The sequence below is a fragment of the Elgaria multicarinata genome, chromosome 1 (genome assembly GCF_023053635.1).
Source record: "Elgaria multicarinata webbii isolate HBS135686 ecotype San Diego chromosome 1, rElgMul1.1.pri, whole genome shotgun sequence".
Lineage (NCBI taxonomy): Eukaryota > Metazoa > Chordata > Lepidosauria > Squamata > Anguidae > Elgaria > Elgaria multicarinata.
In genome coordinates, this window is record NC_086171.1 from 169,025,303 (window position 1) to 169,045,992 (window position 20,690).

Below are 20,690 nucleotides of genomic sequence, written 5' to 3' on the forward strand. Positions count from 1 at the left end.
TTGGGTAACCTCCCTTGTGGACTGTGGGAATGCTGTGGACGTCATAAATCTTGACTTCAGCAAAGCTTTTGACAAAGTACCGCATGACATTCTGATTAACAAACTAGCTAAAAGTGGGCTAAATGGAACAACTATTAGGTGGATTCACAGTTGGCTACAGAATCAGACTCAAAGAGTACTTATCAATTGAACCTTCTCAAACTGGGGAGAGGCAACGAGTAGGGTACCGCAGGGCTCAGTCCTGGGCCCAGTGCTCTTCAACATTTTTATTAATGATTTGGATGAGGAGGTGCAGGGAACGCTTATCAAATTTGCAGATGACACAAAATTGGGTGGGATAGCTAATACCCTGGAAGACAGAAACAAACTTCAAAGTGATCTTGATAGGCTGGAGTGCTGGGCTGAAAACAACAGGATGAAATTTAATAGGGATAAATGCCAAGTTCTACATTTAGGAAATAGAAACCAAATGCACAGTTACAAGATGGGGGATACTTGGCTAAGCAATACTACAAACGAGAGGATCTTGGAATTGTTGTAGATCACAAGCTGAATATGAGTCAACAGTGCAATGTGGTGCAAGAAAGGCAAATGCTATTTTGGGCTGCATTAATAGAAGTATAGCTTCCAAATCACGTGAGGTACTGGTTCCTCTCTATTCGGCCCTGGTTAGGCCTCATCTAGAGTATTGCATCCAGTTCTGGGCTCCACAATTCAAGAAGGACGCAGACAAGCTGGAGTGTGTTCAGAGGAGGGCAACCAGGATGATCAGGGGTCTGGAAACAAAGCCCTATGAAGAGAGACTGAAAGAACCTGTTTAACCTGGAGAAGAGAAGATTGAGGGGAGACATGATAGCACTCTTCAAATCCTTAAAAGTTTGTCACACAGAGGAGGGCCAGGATCTCTTCTCAATCCTCCCAGAGTGCAGGACACAGAATAACAGGCTCAAGTTAAAGGAAGCCAGATTCCAGCTGGACATCAGGAAAAACTTCCTGACTGTTACAGCAGTACGACAATGGAATCAGTTACCTAGGGAGGTTGTGGGCTCTCCCACACTAGAGGCCTTCAAGAGGCAGCTGGACAAGCATCTGTCAGGGATGCTTTAGGTTGAATTCCTGCATTGAGCAGGGGGTTGGACTCGATGGCCTTATAGGCCCCTTCCAACTCTGCTATTCTATGATTCTATAAGTGGGGGTTGGTGCAGAAGGCAGGTAGGCAGGCAGGCAATTCTCATGTGAGGCCAGCTCTCCCATGAGCCAGGATGACCCTTGCTTCCGGAAGCAGATTGTGAGGGGTGGTAGATTATGCATCCCCATCTGTTGCATGGGGAGCCACACACCAGCACCTACACAACCACCAACTACATTTCCTTGACTGGCTGTTGCTGAGGCAAAAGCTCCTGCTGCCCACCAGTCCACTGCCACAGGGAATTGCCTAGTTGGGCTCTCTGGTAGGTCTTCTCCTGAATGTGTCAGGGCTCAAAATATGTAGCAGGGCCGGGCCAATGCCCCTCTCAGTCCCTGACCTCTGGCACTGATAAAGCAAACTTGAGTAGAATTCTCCTGGAGACCTTGACGCTCAACACAGCAGGGCTGGGGTGCTTAGGGGGCAGGCACTACTAGCATGCAAGGAGATGTAGGTGCCAGGCCATCATGTGTGGCCTTGTTTCCTGACACACTTTGAGCCCTCACATGTTTAGGAGAAACTAAGTGTCTTTTAGTTCTAAGCTGTTTACTACAACTTTCAAAAATGTCATTGCTGCCTCCAGTGGAGGCTGCTGCCTCAGATTTAAGTGGGGGCTGTGAATCCAGTTTTAGTCAGAACTCTAGAGGAGGTATTCAAAGTGATGAACCCATTTTGGATATAGCGATTTTATTTATTTATTTAAAACATTTCATAGCTGCCTTTCAGGGCAGAAGCCCTTCCAAGGTGGCTTACAACCAGCACTTTGGATAGCTCCTTGGCTGGTTCTGGCTGGTTCTAACTGAATCTACTACTACTACTACTACTACTACTAATAATAATAATAATAATAATAATAATAATAATAATATTTATTTATTACCTGCCTCTCCCTTTGGATCGAGGCGGGGAACAACATTAGTACAGTAATCAACACATCTTAAAAATAATGGACTCAGAGCCCCACTTAAAACTGAGCCACCAGCCTTCACAGGCTGCCATTCTTTTCCCCACTCTACTAGTACTCCTTTGCTTTTCTCATATGCATGACAGATATAAAAAACCCTCAAGAAGTACACATTACTTACATCTTGAAATGTAGTAATGGGGAAGGTTTCACCTGCTTAATTTTTGCCAGTTGTGGAGCTGTTAAAGATGCAGGAGTCCTGATGGGGAAAAAAGTTAGCAGCACCTTCAATCTGTAAAGGTTTTTGGTCTGACTGAAGGTTTTTTTCTCTCCTTCCCTCCATCATTTCTCTCTGTGTTAAAATATATATCCCAGTAGAAGACAGAAGTCATAATCAGTGGGCATGAGAAGAGACATTTGTGGTCTTGTTTATATATGGTCTTCTAGAACTTCTACAATAACGCTGACTCACCCAGGCCAACTCACATTTTAATTTCCAAACCAAGATAGCATGTGATCTTGGGGGTCTTGTCACCAAGGAGTAAAATTAAATACTGCATTGTCATGGCATTGCCCCTGACTGATAGCCAGGTATTGGGAAATCAGTAATGAGATGGTCTTTTAAAGATGTTATTCACCTACTTGTTTAGTAATTACATATATGACCAATCTAAACTAGCATCTTATCCTGGTACTATATCATCTGGTGCTCTCTCATAGTACTCTACAACCTGATGGCCTGAGACTCTTTCTCCCTTAATATACTATTTTCCCCCAAGCTACTTTCTTCAGTGATTGTGGGTTCCATGTGCCACCAGGGGAGGTGTATTCCATTGTAACAGTACTATAACTCTTTCTGGTTGGAATGGCTTTAAAGATGTAGAACTGGTTTTGCAACATTTCCCCTTCTTCCCACCCCAACAGATACATCTTTCTCTTCTTCCTTCCCTTCCTGCTTCTCCTTTACATGAATTTTGATAGAAATCGTTGGTAGGAAATCTATGATTTTTAGAGGACTTTCAGATGGGGGTGGGGGGCAGAATAGCTTTTCCTTACCGTGGCTCTCTTCCTGGTTCTCTTCTGCATTTGAAATGACGCTAAAACTGAGAAAAAGAGTAGGAGACACGCAGGAGGCTGACGTCATCATCAAAATGACCTGTGAACAACCATGAGCGGCCTGTAACCAGTGTGCTAGAAATGGTTCATTTAAAGAAACCCTTGAAGGCTGAACACTGATGCAGATGTACACAACCCAATTTATTGTTAAGCCTGCATTCCTGCACAGCTATGAAGGTGTGCATGCATTTACCAGATCTGAAAGCAAAACACCCTGAAATGGCAGCATGACTTCCTGCTTCTCCCACAATTACAATGCTATGCATTGGGGTGTGGCACTTCATTGCATTATAAACACAGCAGATACATTAACATGTGCCCACAGAGCAGTAATTGTGTTTGAAAAAATTCTGGCACAGCAGGGCTTCACAGACAAAAGGGTTCCAGTGTAGCTATGATGAACCGTACAGGGAAAGTCATCATTAATCAGGGTGTGGTGTGTAATGGCCAAGTGAGCAAATGTACAAGGCATCGTAGAGCTGAAATAATATTTGCAAATACTCAAATTGCCCAAAAATATTTAATTTTGCCAGTAAAATGTTGGGAACATGTTTTATTTTGAATATGAAATTTTATTTCAGAATTGGAGTCCTTGAAACTTTTTCGGAATCTGTTGATTGTTTTGTCAGACATCAACTATGAAATCTTAGAAAATGTTAGAAGTGGCCAGTTACTTAATGTCATTACATGTGCGTGTTAGCAAACAAATGCAGTCAAGTATACATAAGAAATACTGTCAGATAATCACTTTGAAATGAAACAAAGTATCATTCAATTACGAATTAAATCAAATATTTATAATACCTGGTGAACATTTAGCAAATATTGAGCATTCAAAGATTATCTGAGAGAACATTTGACAACAAAATTTGCAGAGGATTTTTTTTTTTTTTTTTTTTTGGAGATGAAATTATTTTCTGCTGTAATGCATTGACAAGCTCAGGATATATCCAGAAATCAATTATCGCTATGTGCCAAACGCTCATGTACATAAGCTTGCAGTGCCACTGAATCCTTACATGCGTTGGATGGAACAGATTTTAGCTGCTCAGCATCTACAAGAAAGGCTATTTCAAATGTTCAAAATATCTACTTGCGGTGGGAGGGGGGGGAAGAACATCTTTTTAATGGCAAAACTGTTTTGTTTATAAATATATTCGACTATGAAAGATTCTGGCCCATGGCAACTCTATTTCTTCAAATGGGTGGTGGGTTGAGGGATTGCCATGGGGGCACAGACTTTTAAAAGTCTAGCCCATTAAAAAAAAAAAAAAAAACCAGCTTTGCCACAAAAATGTGTCTCCGCTGCTGGTTGTCAAATTGCGTTGGTAATATGGGAAAGAGCTGAACAAATGGTTAGAACAGATACATGGGAGAAATCTACAACATCCTTTTATGACCAAGCCTTACAGATTTTGTGAATGTCAGTAACTCTGACATCCGCCTGTATATTTTCTTTAACCTCTGTCTGAAAAAGTTACTATTTCTGTTAGCTAATAACTTCAGAGATCGGTTACTCATTGGTTACTATACTGCTGTACCCACCCAGACTTCCCTTGGTCACAGGAGACTTACCAAAAGAGTGTTCTTTCTTCTATTCTTAGGTGAATAGTCAAATAAGTCACATGGCCCATTGAGTGGTTGTGGTAAACCAACTAATGTAGGGAAATTATTTCACAAATACTTTAATTGAAGCCAGGTTTGTTTCTGAGAAGCACCCTATATGACCTGGTCCCTGACCTTATGTTCTATACAGCACCTGCCACACTATTTATTTATTACATTTTTATACTGCCCATCAGCTGAAGTTCTCTGGCAGTGCACAATTAAAAACCATAAAATACAACAAGTATAAATTTAAAACATTAAAAAGTTTAAAAGGCAATATAAAATCAGCTTCATTAAAGACCAGGGAAAGCCTGTGTAAAAAGGTATGTCTTCAGGAGGCATTTAAAAGATAATATGTTTACTGCCTCCTGAACCGCACAAGGGAGGGTCCTCCAGAGGGTGGGTGCCATCACAGAGAAGGCCCGCCACCAAGGTTCTTCAGGTGGCATTCCAGTAGGGACTCATGGGACCAAATGGAAGCCTTTAGGAAGGAATGCAAAATGTTCTGTTAATCCAAGTGTTTAAATAGACATTTCAACAACTACTTCCTCAATCATACTTCTTGAATTAAATTAATTGGTAAGGAGATAATGGGTGAGGAGTTAAACTGAAAGAAGGTGCTAGTGGAACAGGGCCTCTGTGTCCTTTCAACCCCCACCTCCCACAGGCCCCAGGAGCCATCCAAATCTGCTCTGGAGATGTGTGAGGCAGCGGGCTGCAGGGGAGCAGAGGACGTGGAAATCCCATCCTACTAGTGGTATCTTTCCACTGGCAGAATGCAGATGCTGGGTCCAACCCAACATATCTTTCATGGAATGGATGGAAAATAATATTTGTAAAAAAAATCTTATTGTGACACAGAAATAGGTGCAAACCTGGCGGGAGAGATGGGGGGAAGAGCGGAGCTAGGGTGGGGAGATCACGGATGGACGGGGCATCGGACATGGCGGGCGGGTGATCAGGCGGGCATGGCGAGAGGGTGGGCAATCGGGCAGGGGGCATCAGACAGGGCGGATGGGGGGGAAGAAGAACGGGGCCAGGGCAAGGAGATCAGGGACGGGGGAAAAAGAAGAATGGGGATGGGGGAGAAGAACGGGACCAGGGCAAGGAGATTGGGGAGGAGGGGGAAAGAAGAACGGGGCCAGAGCAAGGAGATCAGGGACAGGGGGGGAAGAAGAACGGGGCCAGGGCAAGGAGATCGGGGATGGGGGGGAGAAGAACGGGGCCAGGGCAAGGAGATTGGGGATGGGGGGGAAGAAGAACTGGGCCAGGGGGATGGGGGAAAAAGTAGAACGGGGCCATGGCAAGGAGATTGGGGATGGGGGGGGGAAGAAGAATGGGGCCATGCAAGGAGATTGTGGATGTGGGAGAAGAAGAACTGGGCCAGGGGGATGGGGAAAAAAGAAGAACAGGGCCAGGGCAAGGACATCGGGGATGGGGGGGAAGAAGAATGGGGCCAGGGCAAGGAGATCGGGGATGGGGGGGTAAGAAGAACGGGGCCAGGGCAAGGAGATCGGGAAAGGGGGGAAGAATAACGGGGCCAGGGCAAGGAGATTGGGGACGGGTGGTGGTGGAGGGGGCATCGGACATGGTGAGCAGGGGGGCGGACGGGTGAGCAAGCAGGGGTGGACATGGCGAGTGGTGGGGCAGACAGGTGAGCGAGTGGGCGGGGGCATCAGACATTGTGGGGGGAAATCGGGGGCAGGGGAAGTGGGGAACCCTTTATTTATTTATTTTTTTAAAAAAGACTTACCATTTCGTTGGTGCGCTCCTGCGCACATGGCCCCTTTAAGATAAAAAAATGGCCGATGTGACGGGGCTTTCCCTTACCCCATCGCATGTTATGTCTAGCTAAGGGCGACGGCCTGTGCTAGCTGCAGCGTGGCCTCGCCCCTACTCCCCACTGGATTATCAAGTAGGTCTAGCAAGGCCCTCAGTGGCAGACCACAAGCATTACATGGAAAAGGTCTCAGGTTTAATCTCTGGCATCTCCAAGTAGGGTTGGGAAGGACCACTGTCAGAAGCCCTAGAGAACTTCTGCTAGTCAGTGTAGAGAATGCCAAGATGAATAGACCAGTGGCCTGACTTGGCAAGTGGCCTGACTCGGCAAACTCCAATTTCCTAATGTTCTGCATGCACCTACCCCCATCTATCTAGTTTTCAATCCTTTTATTGAAGCAGGATAAGAAGTCAGTTGGTGCTGTGGCAACATAGTGGAATCTAGATGATAGAGATCTCCTTAAGAACATAAGAGGAGCCATGCTCGATTAGGCCATGGGTCCATCTAGTCCTGCATTCTCTTCACACTGTGGCCAACCAGCTGCCAACAGGAAACCCACAAGCTGGACTTGAGTGCATCAGCATCCTCCTTCCCATGTTCCCCAGCAACTGGTGTACATAGGCATACTGTTTCTGATAATTGAGGTAGCATATAGCCATCAGGACTGGGAGCCACTGAATTTGTCTAATCCATGAATTTGTCCAATCCCATTTTAAAGCCATCCAACTGGCTATCACTATATCTTGTGGTAGCAAATTCCATAGTTTAACTATGCTCTGTGTGAAGAAGTACTTCCTTTTATCTGTCCTGAATCTTCCTCCAGTCAGCTTCATGAGATGACTCTGAGTTCTTGTATTATGAGTGAGGGAAGAAAATGTATCCCAATGCACATTCTCCACACCACACATACTTTTGTTCACTTCTATCAGGTCTCCCCAAATGATGTAACCTTCCTCATAAGTGGATCATTTTGGTGTTGGGGTTAGGTTTTTACCCACAGAAAGAAAAGGACTCTAAAGAGTTAAAAAGATGCCCTTGGCCAGATTGTCACTGCCAGGAGAAGTCCAGTTTGAAGCAGATTCTTCCCTGGCCTACGTGCGGTACGAGGAGTACATGAAGAAGAGACTATTGGTTAATTGGGCCAAGGAGAAAAGTGTATTTAAGAAGTCCATGTTGTAAGGCTTCTTGTTGTCAGTTATTGTCAGGATTTTGTCAGGATATTGTCACGTGTATGGCAGGTTAATGCCAGGTTATTGTCACGTTATTATTGCTGTACTGTTGGTGAAGGAACTGTAAATATGACCAGTAATTTATTTAGTGTCAGTAAAGTTTCTTACTGACCAAAGACCGTGAGTGCTCATTTTTGTTCCTAACTCCAAGCTGAAACCATTTCCAGCTACACGCTGCTGCTGCTACTCGCACTCTGCTAAATTTTAGGGTAAGCCATTACCCCGATATTTGGTTGCCCTTTTCTGCAGCTTTTCTAACTCCCCAGTTGGGGAGTTATTTTGTCTCCATTACTCACACTTTATCCAAGCTAAACAATCCCTCCTATTGTAACCTTCCCTCTTAGAGGAGTTGCTCCAGCCCCTTGATCATTTTAATTGCTCTTTTCTGCACTTTTTCCTTTCAAGCAACAGAACTGCTTTGCATAAATACTCCTTAAAAATGAATGACAATTAATGTGAAAATTGCCCAAAGATGACTAACTAACTTTTGGTTCAAATATGCTTAACTGAATTGGCATAGTCTTTGTACACAGTGAGCAGTCATGTATTTGAAAGCATTTCCAAAAAGGTGGTGCCCTGGGTGAAAGCTTTATTATGACAAAGAGAAGATGTCTGGGCTGGCTTTCTGCCGGAGTTGTTAAGCTTTCCTGTAGGGTGTGCTTTTTATTTTTTTTAAAAGGAATGCCCTCCAGTAAATGACTTCCCATGAGTAAACTGAGATATTATCATTTGATGAAGATTGTTCCATCTAAATTACGTATGCTTGAAATGAATGATTTTAGCAGAGAGCATTAATCATTCTGAAACAGAGAGTTTTACGGTTGACTGCCCACCTACATCTGTGAGAAGCCATCCTGTGGTTTCTGGATATTTCACAAAAAATAATGTGGTCAGGTTGTGGTGTTGACAGCTGCAGGTATAAAATGGGAGTATTAATTGGTTGCTTTTGACCAGTCCTTTATTTAGCTCTACTGGCCACTTTCAAAGCTGTGTGTTAGAAGCCCTGGTCTATAGTAACTCAGATTGGACAAGCGTGTAGTTGGCAGGGTAAGAAGGCCCCACTGTGCAGGCGCGGATTGAGAGACTAGCTCTGGTGCCGATAAAAATGATTAAAATCTTTAATAATTCTTGTCTGTGTCTGGAATGCTTGACGTTTCGGATTAGAAATAATTATTCTTCAGCTCTTGAAGAAGGATTATTTCTAATCTGAAACATTGAGCATTCCAGACACAGACAAAAATTATTAAAGATTTTAATCATTTTTATCGGCACCAGAGCTAGTCTCTCAATCCGCGCCTATAGTAACTCAGACATACGTTTGTATTTGTATATACAAATTGAGGTGAAGTAGGTAACTGACCCTACTTGTAAGGTGGCCATGAGTCCTCTTTTATAGAAAATGGTCCTCTGTTTGGAGGGCTGCCAAAGGACTGTTCCTCTATTTTGAAAGTGTCCTCTGTTTGAAGAGTAGTCCATCCAACTCTAGTATTCATTAAACAAATAACCTACAATTTACAAAACAACATTAAGGCTCTAGCGTTTTCAACCAAGCACAAAAAAAGCAGGGAAATTGGGTCAGAAGCCTTAATGCCATATCCTCCCTAAGGAGGCAGAAAGTGCAAGTGAAGTTCTCATTCTCCCAAAGCAGATAAACCATGAGGACAGGCTGGAGAATATGATATGTAAAGGTGACTGTGGCATTGTCGAAAACTGATGACAAACAACTCAAGGCCAACTTCTTCTCTCTTTTTAGAGTATCTCCTCATGTTGAGAGTTGCAATCCATCTGATGGGCACCAGGTTGGAGAAGGCTGTTCTAGAGCAAGGGCAAGCAGAACGTAGATCTCCAGATGTTTTGGAATTTAACTTGTAAAAGCCCCTACAAGCATGAGCAGTGATCAGGAATGCTGGAAGTTGATTTTCAAAAAATCAGGATAGATCTATTTTCTGCCCTCATCTGTTCTAAAGTATAATGTTTTCCAGTGTTAAGATATGCAATCCACCAGATATATGGTGTTGGGGACTAACATAGGGTGGTTTTCTTACATGTTCAGTAGAGCTAACACCTAATACTTCCATGCATAAAGATTCTTTAAAATTAATGATGAAAATTATTTTTGTCTTCCCCATAACACATAATATGGGAGTTTACTATGGGAGTTACAGTTTACTATGTTATTATAGCTCATGTAATGCTACGTGCTTTTTCTTCCTGTTTGGATCTCAAAGTAGCAGATTGTGATTAAGTTTGTAATCAAGTTTCAAGACTGCACAGGCTGCATTTCCATCCCTAGATATTTACTCAAAAGTAAGACCCATTGAATTTCCTTGGTTCTTGAAAAGAACCTTGGTTCTTGCTTTTAGTTTTGCTAGCACTCTATGTATGCTATGTATGCCTGCTCTGTCTGCTCCTATAATTTTCTGCAAGGCCCAGCCAGGGGAGGTCAGTAAATTAAACCCAGGTGGGATTCCATCAAGTTCAGTTGAGAGCGATAGCTAGGATGACCATATGGAAAGGAGGACAGGGCTCCTGAAACTTTAACAACTGTATAGAAAAAGGAATTTCAGCAGGTGGTATTTGTATGCATGCAGCACCTGCTGAAATTCCCTCTTCATCACAACAATGCAGGAGCCCTGCCCTCTTTTGGAAACTGGTGAGAGGTACCATATTTTATTAGCATAGGAACATTTTATTCAATTTGGTATCCTCCTTTGTTTCCTTTTTTGGTGATGCATGTCCTCTTTTTTGGTGATTTATATGTGTGACCTCCACTCCACTGCCTACCTCTCCACTATTTTGCACCGGGCTGTGATTAGTGAAATTTGAGGTTCTAGTAATAAATTAAGGAGACCCCACAAGCCTGAGGTCTGCCCACCCCTCTCTTAGGCCATGTTGCTATTCCTGGAACAGAATAATTGCAGCCACAGCTAGGTTTGCCATCTTTTTTCTTGGCAGAAGCGCTGTGCCCTTACCTGTATGACAGAGCAGCAAATCTGGCACCAGCACAAGCTCTCCTGCCACCTGAGGTGAAAGAGCACATGCACTGCTGCCATATCACACTCCCCTTTCCCATGCCATGTGCTCCCACCCTTTCCCCTGCCTCATCGCACCCCCACGCCATTCTCCTTTCCATTGTCACCACATCAGCTCTGGCTGACAGCAGCTTCCCTCTAGAGCTCCTCTCTCACTGTAACATTTTCCTCAATGGCAGAGTGGGACTGATGGTATTCTCTGGAAACCCCACTAGCATCGCTGGGTGGGTGGGCTGCTCTGGAGAGCTCTGCCAGCCATGCACTCCTACCATGGCAAATGCCACAGTAGGAGAGCAGCTGACAGGGCTCTCTGGAGCACTCGCTGAAGGCAGTGAGTGGGCCCTCTGGGCAGTGGTTGAGGAGGTGGTGCAGACTAATTTATTTATTTATTTATTTATTTATTTATTTATTTCATATTTATACTGCCCAACAGCAATTTACAATTAAAAGTTTGCCCTCCTCCTGCTTCACCACCTGAATTGGAGGCTTCGCACCACCTTATAGGAGGGCCAGCCCTGAGCAAATCCATGATGTGAAAAGTTGCACTTGCTGGCTTTCTGCCTGCCACTCAGCTAACAAAAATGTACCACTTTTGTCAGGGAAAACAATGTGGCAGATACACACACACACACACACAAATGTAAGACCTTGTGGCTAGTATTGTAGTTTTGGGATGCTTCCATCATTTGAGAATTGAAGCTTTGTAACCTGAGTACTCTTCACTTTAATAAGCAACTGATATCAATCAGGCCCATGGCTTTGAGGCTGGGTGGGAGTAGGAAACTAGTAATGTGTAGAGGTAAGTCACGTACTGAAGTCTACTTGTTCTGTCAACCTGTTTAACATGTGTCAAACCAACATCCAGGGCAGTAACTAAGGGCATGTCTACACGAGGGGTTATCCCGGGGATTGCCCCAGGATAATCCCTGTGGGTCCACATGATGCACAGGGGATCCTGGGAGCAGGGAGGGATGATCCCTCCCTTTCCCCGGAATAACTGGGATGGCTTTAATCCCGACTTTTCCTGTGGTTTCGGGATCGTCCCGATACTGTGGGACGTGTGAGCAGCCATCCCAGTTTTGTCCTGGCTCCTCACAAGTAAATGCGAGGAGCCGGGAACCGGGCATGGGGAGCTCCATGCCCTTTGGGGATGGGAGGGGGGAACGGGATCTTTTTTATATATAAAAACCCTTACCTTTTCAATGGAGTGCTCATGTGCCCGTCTTCAATTTTAAAAAAATCAACCAAAATGGTGGGCGCGACATTCTCTTCCTGCCGGGAAGTCACGCAGCCTGTGTGTGCACTGGGGTAGGGGGATCTCGTGATCAGAAAAATGCGAGATCCTCCCCCCTCCCTCCTGGAATGTCGGGATGTCTAGACATGGCCCAGATTTGACCTGTTTTCTGAAAACCTCAGACTTTCAGTAAAAAGTCTTTGAGATCTGGGGCACAGATCAAAGATCCTTTGTGGTCACCAACTTGCACAGATTCTTCTGAACAGAACAGAAAGACTGATAGCAAATTAAATTTATTATATTCAGCACTGCATGTTATTTCTACTAACTGCTTCCCCTTCCAAATTCTGCACAATTTGATTGCCATGAAAGCTAAATTCTGTGAGCTGTATACATAAGACTGGTAATTTATTTAATTTATGTACTGCTTCCAGGTAAAAAAAAAAATATTACAGGCAAGCAGCTGAGGCCCCATTGCTAAGAAAGGCTCCTCCTTGCTTTCCATGAGATCAAAGTGTCATGCTGTAGCGTGTTTTCTTTCTTCTGTCTCTCCTCTCTTATAGAGGGATGGGGAGCACTGAAACCAGGATCAGTGACAGTGATAGCAAGGAATTGCATCAGCACAGTAAGTAGTTCAGGGAAAGAGAAAGCATGAACATCCTGACTAGGACCAGGCCATCTGTTCCCTGACGTATGGGCTCCTCAGGAAGCAGAGGTGAAGGCATAAAAGCAGACCACTTTGCAATGTATTTCCATAGTAGAGCATTGTTAGCAGCTGTCCAACTCCACCTCAGTCTAATCTTCTGGCTTGAAAGTTGAGAGTGAGTGAGAGAGAGAAAGGATCACCTATCCTATTTCTAGGATATCACAGAAATTGAAGAACTTCTTATGTTTACATGTTCTGTTAGAAGATGCAAACTCAGCAAATATTTGCTCCGGCAGCTGATATCAGCATCGCATCTTCCCCTTTTTTGGGGAAACAAAGGGGAATATGACTTTTGTCATGCTACACATTAATCTGAAACCTGTCACTGTGACATCTGAAACCTGTCACTGTGAATGTACTCCCCACTATCTTTCCAGGATTTGTCAATGAGAACGTGACTAAGAGATTATTAATATGCAGTGTTACTTGATCTGATGGAGAAATCGTTCAATTCAGGGGGTGGTAATGTCTCTAATTTAATATCTGTGGGTGCTAAAAATGTGTGAGACTAAAGTGCCCTTATCTTCAGTATGCTCAGTCAGGACAAGATGTTTAAGTTAAAGCTCAAATATGTACATTGGGTAGTGCAGTCAAATAAAGACCAGGGGATTCCATTTTTTTGTTTTAGGGCCGCAATTACCCTAATTACTTGCACAGCATTGTAGGTTGCTGCGTGATCCGAACCTGATGTGTGGCGCTAGTGTAGATATTTTTTACCCACCCTACAACCCTATTACAAACCATGGGTTGTAGGCTGGGTGAAAAGTCACTACGCCCAGTCCATGCTTCTGGTTCAGGTGACACGGTAAACCAATATGTGGCATGGGTAATTAGGGTAATCCTGGTTGTGTGACAGGCACGTGCAGGGGCAGAGGAAACAACCGATGCTACGTGGTTTTCCCCATTGATGGTCTGAACCCAGTCATAATGTGATCATAATATCACAGGATTTGATAGTCATCAAGTCTAATTGTAAGGGCAGCACATAGTTGGGTTTAGGTGGCAAATTAGACACATAGACCTAGGGAACAAACCAGACACATGGACTTAGCGGGGATAATAAAATGGTCAAAACATTTTTGACTTTTGTTTGAATAGACTTGGTTCCTGCCATTGGCCAGCCCGCCTGCTGTCCGACTTCCCCTTCCTCGCCTGCATGTCAGGAGCACTGGTGGTGGCAGAGGCAGGGGCTCACAGTAATGCAGGCCACTAACGTGAACTCCTTATCACAACTCCAGATGTGATTGGCCTGCAGCCCCCATGCTTGTCTGGTCTTGGTGCCAGATCCCTGAGATCGCTTATGGGAATCTCTACCAAGGAGAAGCAAAGTGTTGAATCCCACCAAGCATCCAAAACGAATGTACTGATAGTCCAAATCAACTTCTTTACCATGGACTTAATCTTGCAGAGGGGAGGCAAACAACCCTGCATCTTCTTTGCCAATAGGCATGCAGGTAAAATTCCTTCCCAGCCACATTAACTGGTGAATACGTCTGCCACAGCAAAACATCTTGCTATCCGGAGTGGGTGGGTGGGAAAGTCAATGACTGCAATACTGTAGCCACATCAGAGGCCTGCTTTTAGTGGCCTCAGGATAATCCTGAGTGAGGATGAAGGAGCGAGTTCTGACTCCATTTGGTCTGCCTCTTTAGCCCCACCCCCATCAAGCCCATCAGAGCACTGATTGGGTCAGCAGGCCTTTGCCTGAGAAGCTATTGTCATTGTCACAAATCACAGCTCCCCAGTAAGTGAGGAACAGTCTAGTGCTGTCCAGGGGTGGGTGGGAATCACATTTCCCCCCATCATTCTCATTCAATCTGATACAAAAGAAATCACTTTTGAAATGAAATTCAAAGGAGAAGAGCATTTCAGAGAAATTCTCATGGGTTGGTTTCAAGATTCTTATGAGGTGGCTGAGGAGTGTGCGTGAGTGTCATGTCTTTCATTGTACAATCATATCTGTGGAACCTTGTCACTTTCTTGGCCTCCCACACTTCAACTAAAGCCCAGGGGGAGACAACATGAGGTAATTCCTCCCACAGAGCTTTTTCAGATAGAAGATGCAGGCAGCCTGGGAGGCTGTAAAGCTATGGAGTGAAGATAAAACACACACAGCGACCTTGCAGTTATTAGGGAAGCTCAAAAAGACTACTAAAATAAATACAAAATAAATTACAAAATGCCCCAAGAATGAGGCAGAAACGTGGAAGCCTCTTTCATGGGGGAAGAAAACTTTCAGGAAATTGGAGGACAGATTTTGGCACAGCACTAGCTCCACCTCTTCCCTGGAGGTAGACACAACACTGGCCTGCTCACGCCTTCATCGCGGAGGATGCCAAACTGGAAAACAAAAACAAAATCCCATAGGAAAAAAGCAAAAAGCTATGCCACATCCCCTGTGAGCCCTAATTGTGAACCCTAATTGTGACAAAGTATAAGAGCATTTCTCTTTGCCCTGGAGAAATTTGGCAAAATTGTTCCCCAAATTATTCTGCCTGCAAATAAGGCAAAGAATTTTGGAGGCCATTTGTCCAGTGCTCTAGTCTGAATCCCCACTCCATGCAAGAAATGCAGAGTTAGATATCCCCAACAAATGTTTTAAGAAGTCCAGCAAGGAAGAGACATGCCCCCCCACTCGATGTTGGCAATTGGTTCCATTATCAAATTGTTGTTAAGACCTTTCCCCTAAAGTTTATCCTAAATCTACCCTTCTGTGGCTCAAGCCCAAGTAGTATTGCTCTATAGGGAACAGAGAATAAGCCGCTACTCTAACAGACCTTCAGGAATTTGAAGGACATTATATAGGGCTAATGCTTGAAGAATGAGAACTTTGAGAATCCTGATGCAAAATGAACTGATCATGTGCACCTGATCCATGTGGACTAATATGCAGAACAGAACATAATTATTTTTCATGCCCTTCTCCAAATTTGCAGTTGTCAGCTCAAAAAAAATGTGATTTGGGTCAGAGTGGGGGAGTTCTGGCCTCATTTGTTTTAAATAAATGAATAAATAAATAAATATGCTAGCTGGGAGGCCCATCCTGTTTATTCTAGCTCATCTCCACTAAGTCAAACAGCCTTGCAGCTCTGTTATCCCACTGAAATCAATGAGATTTAAGCTCAATGAAGTTTCTCTTGGTTGGAGTTGCTACTGTATGTGTCTTATTAGATACTTTCATAAGACCGTGTTCAACATGGTTATATTGTTGTAAGCCACCATGCAAGGGCTTCTGCCCTGAAAGGCAGCCAAGAAATGTTTTAAATAAATAAATAAATAAAATACATTTAAATAAAATAATATATAGATAGATATGGGATAGACGTTCTGTGGTGGGGAAAAATAGGTCCTATGAATTGGCCTATACGTTCTTGTGCTGTTTTCTCTTTACTGTACATCTCTTGGTGACTATCCCACATGATACCTGTTACTCACTGTGTTTATTCACAGTTGAGAAACTACTGGGTTATCTAGAAAAGTATGTTTATTTAGAGAAACTACTGTATATATTTCAAGGATGAGTTGATCCTCTTTTCATATGGCCTTTTGACCAGGATTGCCTCCCCAGATATAGCTATTCCAGATGACAAATTGGTAGTGATTCACAAGGGGCATCTCCATAGCTCAATTAATCAGACCATTGCAGCCTCCAAGGTTATGCAAGTTTGGACTTTGTTTATGGTTGTATTTGTCATATATACACCCCCTATTCTGGGCCCCATATTGTGGTGTCTGCCTGTGACTCTCTTCTGCATTGAGATGCAGGAAGTTAATCATGTTATCATCAGCCATCTCTCTCATAGGCTTGGACATTGTCTGCGGGACTTTTTCCAGTTGAACACGGTCTCTGGGGCTTTTCTCTCTCTCTTTGTTATGGGTTTCGCAACACAAAGGGAGATGAGTGTGTAGTGTGGTACCACACTTCTTTGGGAATATGCTTCCAGTTCTCAACCACACAATGATCTTTGTAAAATAAATGAAATGCTATTATTATGTGCTCCCCACTTCCCCAAGTAGCAAGAAGTTCTAATTTTGGCTTCCTTTTGGAGAAGAGGTTACAGACACTTACGGCACCTTTTGTAATATTTGAGTTATTTGCAAATATGCATGAAGAGCAAATGGAAGCAAACAGCACAGTGCTCCTATCAGGAAGTAGATCAAAGGCCCAGAGGTACCTGCATGCAATTAGCTTACAACTAGCTCTCAGCTCTTTCCCCCTATTCTTTATTTTATCTGTCTGAAAATTGCAGTTATTTTCCATGGCCACAGACTTTAGATCAGGCCCCACATCTTAAGTATGTGCATGTGGTGGCAGTAGAGAAATGTGCCATCTTCCCATTGCCTGTCCCATGCCTAACCTGAGCAATTAGCCAACAATTGCCCTAGTAAAAAGAAGGTATGGTTAGGAATAGCCAGCCATATAACTATGACATTCCCTTCCATAAGCCAGATATGAACTCTAGCATAAAGTGCAAGGGCTATTGACACATATTTTCCCTATAAAAATGGAACTCATTTTGCAGAGGGGTAACTAAAAATAAATTAGAATTTCATTTCTTACCTCACACGTAAGAATGTATGTAGAAGGTGGGAGCGGGGGGGGGGGGGGCGGGGAGGGGAATGGAAGAACTACCAGTCTTAAACAATTGAAAAAATGGTCAACTAGTCTGTCTGTTTGTACTTAATATTTTAAAACTGCCATTCATCAGTTACAACACAATAAAAATACTAAAATACATTATCATAATTCAAAGTCAGGAGTTAGTTGGTCATCCTTTTTTGACTGCTTTCCCGTTGATCAATTCTCATCAAACACACTTCATTGGAAAGCTCTTGTCATGCAGATTCTGTGAATACCAATAGGTTTGACTGTAATTCAAAGTTGGGAGTTTATTATGCCCATAAAGCTTTTATTTTTTAAAGAATTACTTGGCTATCTTCTGTAACAATGTACTATAACATAACATAATGAATTGCAAAATGTGTAAACAAAAAGGTCTTGTGCTGGTACTAAAACAGAAATGCCACCAGTCACACCTCCAAGGAAAGAGAATTACAGCTGTGGGACACTGCCAAAAGGCAAAGCACTCCCCCTTGTCACATAATGCACATTTGGTATGCAAAGAACAGCCTCCCGTGATGATTTTGGATCACAGGCAGGCTGATATTGAGAGAGGCACCCTTGCAGAGCAGCAAACCAAAGTTCAGCAAAGACCCGAACAGAGGGAGAGCTTTGTGCCCAACTAAAGGAGGGGCCACAGCTCAATGGTAGACTGTCTGTTTTGCATTCAGAAGGCCCCAATATCTCCAGGGAGGGCTGGAAAAAAATCCTGCCTGAAACCCTGGAGAGCTACTGCCAGTCAATGTCAACAGCATTGAGTGAGCAGAGTGAGCAGTGGTCTGACTTGGCAACTTCCTATGTTCCTAAGTATAAAATATGAGGTTGAGGAGAACCGTCTTGCTCACAGCATCTTTGTGAAGTATAGTATTGTGCTTGCATATTGGAACTGCTCTTTATTTGGCCAGTTGAAAAGTTATCAAGGAAAGCTGTAGAATAGCCTTCTCCATGGATTTTAAGGAAGTTTCTTTGAAAGGTGGTTTAACTCTGGGAAACTTTGCCACTGGAGGATATAGAAGACTTAAATCAAGAGAATATGATGGTTTCAGCAAATGTAATCTAGGCAGTTGGTACAGAATAGTCAGAGTAAAGTTATATCCTTCCAGGTATTTTGTTTTTCTCTTAATCATAATGTCAATACCCTGATATTCTGCTATGAGATATACTGTTTGATTTACAGAACTACAATAGTAATCATAGGTGATTTAATCCCCCATTGTGTATTGACTTTTGCCTTCAGTGAATGGCAGGGTCTACATCAGTGGTTCCCAAAGTGGGCGGGTACCGCCCCCCTTGCGGGGCGGTGGGATTACATAGGGGGTGTTAAGAGGCAAGAGGGCAGCAGAAGGGTACTAAGAGGCAGGGGGGCGCTCGAGGTGGTTTTTTCCGTACCAGGAGTTTTGTTTACAGAAGGAAATTTCTGATCGCTATCCTGCACTATGGAGAGTGGTTCAGAAGCTCCTGGTTGCATTTCCAACATCATATTTGATGGAATGTGGTTTTAGTGTGGTCTGCCTACTCTCCAAGCAAAGAAATCAACTCCAGATTACTAAAATGGTGATTTAAGACTCCTGTTAAGTGACTTTAAACCAGACATTGGGAAACTGGTATCACTTCATCAAGCCCATCCATCACATGAAGAATTTACAGAATAGTGAGGTACTCTAACCTAGTTACTAAATGTGATATCTAATATTCTTGCTAAATGACTATCAGACTTTGAAAAGATAATATCACTGGATCAAGTTCATCAATTATGTTTAATTGAATAAACTAAAAAAATGTAATTGGATTTTGAATAAATATTCAATTAATTGTTACTGTTTTGAATTTTATTGTTATTAACTTCCTTAGTGGGTCGTTGAAAACTGCTATTCTGAATAATGATTTTTATAGGGTAGGGAAGGGGGCACTGGGCATGAGTTTGTGGAACCAAGGAGGCAGTTACCTGAAAAAGTTTGGGAACCACTGGTCTGCATGGATGAGGTGTCTGATGGACTCATAGCAAATATACTTTCAGCACATTCATGTTTTGCCCAAATAGCTGCGGCAATGGAATCCACTGTGTTTCATTCAGGTAACATAATGCAAAAACATTATTCTAAGGGCATGCAATAGAGGTGTGTGTGTGTGGAAACCCCTATGTTATCCAAATCTGCCCTATGTGTGCAAGTTTCTGATCAACGAAAAAGATAAGAAGGCACTTCAAGAGGAAGGTTAAAAGATTTGGTGTTTTGTTTCTTTTGATGCAGGTGCGGTGTGAGTCATATGCATAACTGTTAACATGAGCTTTAAAAATGTTTCCCTTTGTTTGCTGCCTGCTCCTGTAAAGTGGTGCCAGAAAATCCTCTTCTCTATTCATAAAATAGGTCACGTGCCAAAAGAGTCACAAGAATGGACACACAACAGCCACTCACTATATATAGATCATTATCATCATCCTACACCCCACATTTGCACAATGAAAGTACAAAGGGTTGTATCTAATGTTAGTCCTACTTAGAGTTGGTCTATTGAAATGAATGGGACTGAAGTTAGAGTGACATTATATACAATCCATTGAATAACCCTGTGTTTTCTGTGCACTATTTTGTTTTCTAAGGCTGCTTCCAAATGGGATGTTTACTCTGGAATGGCCACTCTTTGCTCACTCACTCTTTACAGGGCATCACATAATGACATTTCTCAATCCATGCCCTGCCGCATTCTTCCCACGTTGCTTCCATATCTTTTAGACCTTAAAAAAAATCTGGCTTTTATAAAATGGACGGAGCAGCAGTACTATCACCACACAGGTAGACAGCATTCGTGCTACTCTTCTGTCTTTGCAAAGAGATGTGGGTTTAATGTGTGCACCGATGTAGTGGGAAGACAAACTTATTTCTTCCTCACCCTCTCCTTTGCTGCAACACCCTGGCAGTATCTCACTCTATAGTTGGTGAGTTTAATATGATGCGTGAAGCTAAATAAAATGTAAAGAGAGTGACTCCAAGGCTGAACTTCTCTGCTAATCTGCTGTGCTGAATGTGTACAATGCAACATTAAGTTCTTCTATAAGTCAAGTCACAGATGGGCTATGGCAATTTGGCCAATCTCTTATACTTTATTCCAAGTTTCATACTTCCCTGCCATAGCATAGAACAGGAAATGTAAAATTAATATGAGTCAAGACCTGAGGTTTTAGTTGTTGCCTCTATTACAACATTTAATAATGACTTCAGAATGTGTTGGGAATAAACAAACCCCTCCACATTTCCTTGCATGTGTACATGATAAA